We start from the raw sequence: 8,045 nt of genomic DNA on the forward strand, positions 1-8,045 counted from the left end.
ACACGAGGATTGTGTTTTGTATCCAATTGACAAGGCTTGTAACAACATTGTCTTTGTTTGTAAGGCTCATTCGTTCAATAATGCTTTATTTCCTCCCTTAGGAGATTACGACTATGAAAATATCACAAACGTTACATGTATATTACATGTAGAGTAGGACAAAAACAGTACCAAAAAATCACAAATAATAAACTATATACTCGTACATATTAGAAAGGAAAAGTAGGGGAATGTGTCATTGTAGCAGCTGGTCTTCCTAGATGTGATTAATCCGAGTTAAGCCAATTTCCTGCTGTACTGAACTGCAACAGCGCGAACAAGCCTGGAGTTCAACAAACGAAAGGGGACATAATCCAAATCCTGTAGAGTAGAAAAGTGGCCACCAAGCAAACCTAGATACAAGTCGTACTCTGTGAGCTGACATAGCGCAAAGACGTACATCAAAGAAGTAATGGTATCCCACCACTGATGACCAGCTTTAGACAACTTGATTGACGAATTCCTACCACATCATAAATCAATTCCCGAATCTGCACCATCTGATGAGGAGTATAGTGATTCGGACATAAGACATTCAATCGACAGAGCCCACAATGAGGATCTCGGAAAGAAAATAAGGAAAGGTGAAATCTTTGCACAGAAAACAGCGACGAAAACAACGTACAATGGATATAATGTCTTGTAGAGTTTGAAAGAAAAAGTATGAAAATCTTGCACATGTGGAAAGAACTGTCTAGGTCATGACAATTCAAAAGGAATACAAAATTCCATCTTGATTACCAATGAATTATCAAAAGAGGAGATAGATATGATTATTATTGGTAAACTTTCATAGTTTTGGCAGCAGTACACAGTGTGAAAAGTCCCTTTCAGGTCATAGATGTTGTGGGAAAGAGTGCGAAGTCCAACATCTTCATCATAATTATACAATAATGATGCAGACGAATATTCTTGTATTTCTTGAAAAAAAAAATCAAACTTAGGTTTGAGTTTTCTTTTATTTGAGCAGTCAAACTTTGAGTAGAATCTCAGACTTAAGTCCAAGTTTCGACATATCAAAGTTTTCTTTGAGAAATCCAGGCCTGGTGTTTCATAAAGTGGTACGACTGGAAGACATTTACCATTACAGTGAATTCTTCTTCTGAATCATGTCCGTCAAAGGCATACGAAAAATACAACTTACAAGACTTCAGATTTTCATCTCCAGGTTTGCATGACGGATTGTCTAGATAAAAATTTCAATATATTTGATGTGATAGTTCCGTATAGGATAGTATTAAGATTCCATATCCAAGGTTTGCTCGTAATATTTGTACAACTGTCGTTTTGGAATACTTCATAGATCAATCTATACACAGTGAAGCTGTTTGTTAAGAGTGATGCAAAAGATACAGAGAGAGAATTCACTCTGCTGAAGCCCACCATCAGACCAGAAGATTTGACAACAGGAACTTAATGCCTGACATTCCTCCCCGCGGATTGCCTTTGGAGCGACGCTACCTGTTCCGCATGGTCCGTGACCCAAACAAGGATACCACTTGTCCAAATGTTGAAGAGCAATGATGATGAAATTCTGTTGTTGATGATTTACGATATTTGTTTTTCTTGTCCATAATTGATCACTATTTCAGAAATCAATTTAGCATTGTTTATATAGTCATTAAAATGGTCATCATTGGTATATTCTTTGATTACATTTGATAAAATTCAATTGCATTGAATATTTTAAAAGTCTTTGTTTTCTTTACAATGATGTTCCAATGATTTATGACGTTATCTCAGGATCAATGCCTGTATTTCATATCAGTGTTACTATGGATCAAGTGTAACGTTCAAGGTAAACGTTGGTATCAAAATAATCAGGAAGGTGTATGCTTTCAGGGAAAAAAAAACCCAAAACCCAGTTTTGAAAATATTGTCCCGAAGGTCCCTTTTCGCTTGACGCAACTCATATATATATATATATACTGAACAAAAAAGATAGGTATAGGTCTATATGTCAAATATATTCCACTTAAATGTGAATACAAATTCAACAAACAAAACGTCCTAAATAGCAGACCTTAGTTTAGCTGCAATAATGTAGCCCTCTCTGATTTTTTTTTTTTTTTTTTTTTTTTTTTTTTTAGGGAGAGGGCTACAACTCCTTAGGATCTCCGTAATGGTGCAAATGCGGGAGTGATTCACTCCCGCAACATTTGCGCTCATTCTAAACATTTCCTGACTTTCTTTACGTAAATAAAATGATATTCTATGTTTCTTAGTCAATATATAAATTTACAACCTGCAACTTTAGATTTGTGAGGCTCTATTCTACCGTTTTCAACAATTTCGATAAATTCCAATTTCTCGAATCATATCTGTGCGCCATGTTTGATGTACTGAAGTTTCAACTTCCGGTTGTCAAGTCATTTGCATATGCCATATAAGGTGGTATTTACATCAATGGACAAGTATGGAGGCGAAAGCTATTTCGTCGGTATTGAGAAGGTTTGAATTCAATATCAAGTTAAAAACCGAACAGCAGAGTGTAAATTCTTTCTGCAACAATATGATTTTCCTTTCTTTGTCGGAATGGCTCGAGTAACTACATTTTCGCGCTGATTGTCAATGTTTAGGCTTTTCATTAGATCCACCTGCGAGATCTCGCGATAACAAGCATGGCGGAGCAGACGAAGAATTTTGCATGCTGTACATTATATTTAATGAAAAACACCTTTATTAGACATGCCCGAGCACAAAGTTGGTACTCCTTTTGGTGTAAACAACATTTGGGACTAAGACACAGAGTTTATTATCGGTTATTCATAAAATTATTTTGCACCATTACGGAGATCCTATGGAATTGTAGCCCTATCCCGAAAACGTCAGAATAAAAAAAATTTGGATAGGGCTACATTATTGCAGCTAACCTTAGTTATGTACAGTCTTATGTGGTAAACTAATCGTGATTATTCAAGCGTGGCTATTTTAAATAACAAGTGAGTACAATGCGTATGAGATTTCAACCACGTGGATTTGTACATTTTTGGCTTATAAAACGTCTATAGTTAATTAAGGAGGTATACTACATCGTCATAATGGCTGACTTCCTTTTAAAACATGGATGGAAACCATTTAGATGTAATTGTATAGCTGAGTAGCTCAGTCGGTTAATGTTTCATTATCTTCATTGTTTGAAGATTATCAATAAAAATAAAAATTATTTCGGGTTCACTGAGATATATCGAATCGACATATGAATGAAATTGATTATTGGTAATGTAAATCGTCGTCGATGTATCTAAATGTCGAGTTGAAGGCCACAGTTAGAGATTTTTTCTTCTCATTTTACATGCTATTAGAAATAGTGACCACGGAATGCAACCCTTTTGAAATTTTCTCCCCTTTGGAACAGTTATAATTTACGTCGTATAGCTGCCCATGGGGATCCGGGTTAGAATAGGTCCTCAGTATATCTTTCTTGTCGTAAGAGGCAACTAAATGGGGCGATCCTTCGGATGAGATCGCAAAAATCCTAGGCCAAAGCAGATGTGGCACGAAAAAGATCCCTCTCTACTCAAAGGCCATAAGTGCCGAGCATAGGCCTAAATTTTGCAGCCCTTCACCAGCAATGGTGTCGTCTCCATATGAGTCAAAAATTCTCGAGGGGGACGTTAAACCATATACAACAAAACAATGTCGTAAATCTGGTGATAAACAAAGAAGTTTTTAAAAACATAACGAAAACGCAACATGACATCCCAAAAGATATTAAAAACATCACCATGTACAACCCCACATTGGGGGGGGGGGGGGGGGGGGGGGGGGTGCGGAATAGTGACCTTAGGGGGTACGGAATTCGAAGCGTGTTTTACTAGATAAGTTGACATATTTAGCTTGGTTACAGCTATAGAGATAAAACTAGTCTTATATTAACATACGACGGAACACAGTGATGTCCACCAATTGATATACTACATACAAATACACAATATCCACATGTATACATAGATTTGTCCTTAGAGCAAAAAATACTGAAACATGTATTTATGCCCAAAGTCGGATCCAACGCCGGCGACCCCACCCCTCGTTTATTGTGTTTCCCTAGACCTCTGACCTGTGAGACTGTAATCCTCCGTTCTGAAATTTATGGATCCGAAACTAATTGCACATGGTATTTAATCAACTTCGGATATGTACTTTGTGCTTACTCCCCCCCCCCCCCCCCCCCCCCCCCCCCCCCCCCCCCCCCCCTCCTCTTCCAACTTTTAACACTTTGTATCAGTCAAGCCGAAAGCCTACATCAAAGGGGAGGCGAATCTTATTTATATGTGGTAACTTTCACAGGGGCCCAAGATACCATTTTTTATTATTATAATTAAAAGAGTTCGGTTATAAAGTATGTTTCGTTTCGCTTCGGTAAGTTTCGTTTCGTTTCGGTAGATTTCGTTTCGTTTCGTTTCGATTTCATTTCGCACTTTACAGGTGCCCGTAGAAGTTGGTTGCACTCTGCGTTAAAAACACGTTGTACACATCCGGCTTATGAATGGCTGTAACGTTTGACCACGGTGGGGATGCTCTAGGCAGGCATGTCCCAAATTACAGTAGCACAGACTGTGGGGGCTACCCAGAAGACAAGCCTTCTCTGGAGACGTTTTCAAGCCTATCAGTGGATATCAGTGCATGCAGCAGTGGCAGACCCAGAGTTACGAACAGTCAAATTGGCTTGCTGAATTTTTATGGTAGAATATTTAATTAGTGCTCAGACAATGCGGAACCGGCTAAAACGTTGTGGTTTGAACGCCCGAATACCGTACAAAGGGAGAGAACTTGCAGATAGGCACGAGAACGCTCGACGACCACTTGCGCTTCCGACTACAAATGTTTGAAAGGAAGGAGGAGACCTGGAGAACGTTTCGTCGGATGTTGTGTGACGGAAGTAAACAGATTTGGGTTTGGAGGTGTAATAGTTTGGGGAGGAATTTGTGATAGGAACCGTTCTCGACTCATTGTACTGAATGGTACTCTTACAGCACAGTGGTACAGAGACGAAATTCTTACTCCAGTACCTTCATAACAAATAATGAATGGGATAACATCCCGGCCCTGGTTACGTCATTGGCGGCTACACATCTATGCGTCGCAGATTTGCTGCAGTACTGAATGCAAGACATAGTCACACACGATACTGATTTGTGAACTTCAAATTATACCCAAGGGTAGTTTGAAGCATTATCAAATGTTTATCTGTGCATCGATTGACCCCTTTGTGAATAATACCGTTATACACTAGTAGATTTTGATAATTACGAAATATACTTGTAATTTGTAAAAAAAAAAAAAAAAAAAAAAAAAAAAAAAAAAAAAAAAATTATCAACCTAACTGACTATGCTTTTCTCTTTTGTTCAGTATAGAAGACGCATTTCGAAAATTATTATTTATTTAAAAAAAGATAAATCATATGTCGATTCGATATATCATAGCGACACATAGGGTCTTCCATATCTGCTTCATATCTGGATATTTTTTCAAAGGCGAACTTGCAACACAACTTTATGACTTCAGTTTAGACGGATGTCATAGTACCGTATCTTATAAGTACATACAGTGAACATGATCGCTGTTCATGGAGACAGCAAGTTTTCGTACTGTATAATGTTAATTATTGTTAAAATAATTCGCCGAACGCCGGACCTGAATTGATTTTGCTTGCATCTTCCATACGTCGTCGTCATTTATGGACCAAACACGGAAATCACCGTGGTATCTGTATTGGATACAGGGAAGTGGCTCACTACTGAGCAAAGTTTATCCAGGGTGAGTGAGTGCGCAGAAATGGATGTTGATCACTTTTAGCTGCTAAAGCAGTTTTAAAGTGATTTGTTGTTTCACAGTTCACAATGTGTGATGGGATGAAATCGAAGCTCCATTCTTTGATAGTAGCTGGCACAAATAAACTCTTAAAGATTAAAGATGCCATGGGGTGTGTTTGAAATCAGAGACATGGTATAAGATATATGTCTGTTGAAATGAAGGGTGTAATATCCACTGCCGATCGTCATGAGTTGTGAAAAAGTATATGTAACATAAAAGTTTTGTTTAAGAAGCTGACAATTTAAAAGTGAAAAAGAAGTGCCGGGAAATGCCCAGAACGCAGGATTTTGCACCATTTACCGCAAAGCTTCTGGGGGTTTAGGCGGACCCTAGACCCCATGCCTATTGGGAGTACCCTTTGAATAAGCCTCGGATTTTTATTTTTTATTTTTTTTTTTTTTATTAATTAAAATCAGATCTGAGTATAGCGATAACAATGACTAGAAACTTTGAAAACAAGTAGTAAATAAGCGAAACATTTTCGTGTATAAAACTGTCTTAACACCCCCTCCCCCCCCCCCCCCCCCCCCCAAGATGTTACGTACACAAGCAAATAGGTGCAAATAGGGGGTGGGGATTGTGAAAAGTAGTTAAAAGATCAAGTGCTAGACCCCCCTCACAAATTCCTGGATCCGCCTATGCTAATATACAAGTGAACATCTCAAAAGCTTACAGAAGGTAGAGACTGACTATTCAGAACAACTCAAAAGCTTACAGAAGGTAGAGACTGACTATTCAGAACAACTCAAAAGCTTACAGAAGGTAGAGACTGACTATTCAGAACAACTCAAAAGCTTACAGAAGGTAAAGGCTGACTATTCAGAACAACTCAAAAGCTTACAGAAGGTAGAGACTGACTATTCAGAACAACTCAAAAGCTTACAGAAGGTAGAGACTGACTATTCAGAACAACTCAAAAGCTTACAGAAGGTAGAGACTGACTATTCAGAACAACTTATGAGGGTGATCGGTGGGAAATAAAATGTTTTGGATAAATTATTGGTTCTGTATAGAAATAATTTCATTAATCCGAAATATCTGACGTTTTCCTGGCTTTTTTATGATTTTGATATTTACCGTGCCAGTTTTCCTGGCACGGTAAATATCAACATCATTTTTTAAAAGCCAGGAAAACGTCATGCAGATATTTCGGACTGGGGGTGGGGGGTGGGTGGGTATGTACACAATATCACTTCATGTGGGAGAACCCCGTAGTTAAAACAAATAAATAGGTTGGAAAGTACAACAGACGTTTTTGAATACCAGACAAGTTTTCTCATGCCTTCGTTCGTAAAGTTTTGTTGGTGATTGGTTTGAAAGGGGGAAGAAAAGGGGGGTGGAGAGAGAGAGAGATATGACGTCACAATGCACTGTTAGCATTGACCGTATTATGTTTCCCGCGTTATTAGGCATGCATAAAGTTGTGTTACAAGACATGGGTTTTTGCTCATCTCAATGGTCACACTGTAAAACATATTATAATCAATTCATAATAGGGCCAAAGGTTAGCATTGAGGTCTATGGGAAATGAATTGCTACTCTTTTCCCTGTTGAGAGACAGGAGAATATGGAGTGAAGTGTGGAACGAACTATCCATTATATGCGTTGTAACACGAACTCTGATTGGTGAATCATTATATTTACATAAATATGGTGGATGGTACTTGGAAGAATTATTTTGTGTTATAGTATCTTGTAGGTATTGCGTTTAAAAGGGTACCAATTTAAGGACTTGCCATGCATTTGGAAATTTGAGTGGGTATGTTTACTTTTACAGTTCAAATTTGTGACTCACTAGTCAAACTATCGAGATAACTGATCTTGTCTGTGAGATTCGTAAACAGATGGAGACTAAATATGTAAACAAAGGAGCACTGCTGTCAACAGCCAACATTAGAATCATTTGAATACAACATATTATCTCCAATGACCTGGTACCAATACAATATTCAGACACTGAGGGTGTGTTTGATTACAATAAATCCAGATTCGGATTAAAATCTAAATTCGCGAATCAACAATGTTAATCATCTAGACATATGTAGCGAGTGCATAGTGCCAAAAATAACGTTAATGAGTCAACTTTCACATTTTACGCTGTATATTTCATTGAAAAATATCCTTTGTTTGAACAATTAATCTGAACTTATATTTGCTCTTATTTTTACGCAATCGAAAACATTCATTA

General features: G+C 37.8%; 1 protein-coding gene across 2 annotated transcripts in view; it reads left to right on the forward strand.

Annotated features, from left to right (window-relative positions):
• Positions 1–2,405: 2,405 nt before the first annotated feature.
• Positions 2,406–8,045, forward strand: part of LOC125652768 (uncharacterized) — an 11,768-nt gene continuing 6,128 nt past the window's right edge. Inside the window, exon 1 of one of the 2 annotated variants that reach the window (XM_048882159.2) lies at positions 2,406–2,490. The gene's annotated coding sequence lies outside the window, so the exon portion shown is untranslated. Of the gene's footprint in view, positions 2,491–7,466; positions 7,617–8,045 lie in introns of those variants that run through there. The other variant, XM_048882158.2, reaches the window with a different exon arrangement.

Source organism: Ostrea edulis, chromosome 5 (assembly GCF_947568905.1).
Source record: "Ostrea edulis chromosome 5, xbOstEdul1.1, whole genome shotgun sequence".
Lineage (NCBI taxonomy): Eukaryota > Metazoa > Mollusca > Bivalvia > Ostreida > Ostreidae > Ostrea > Ostrea edulis.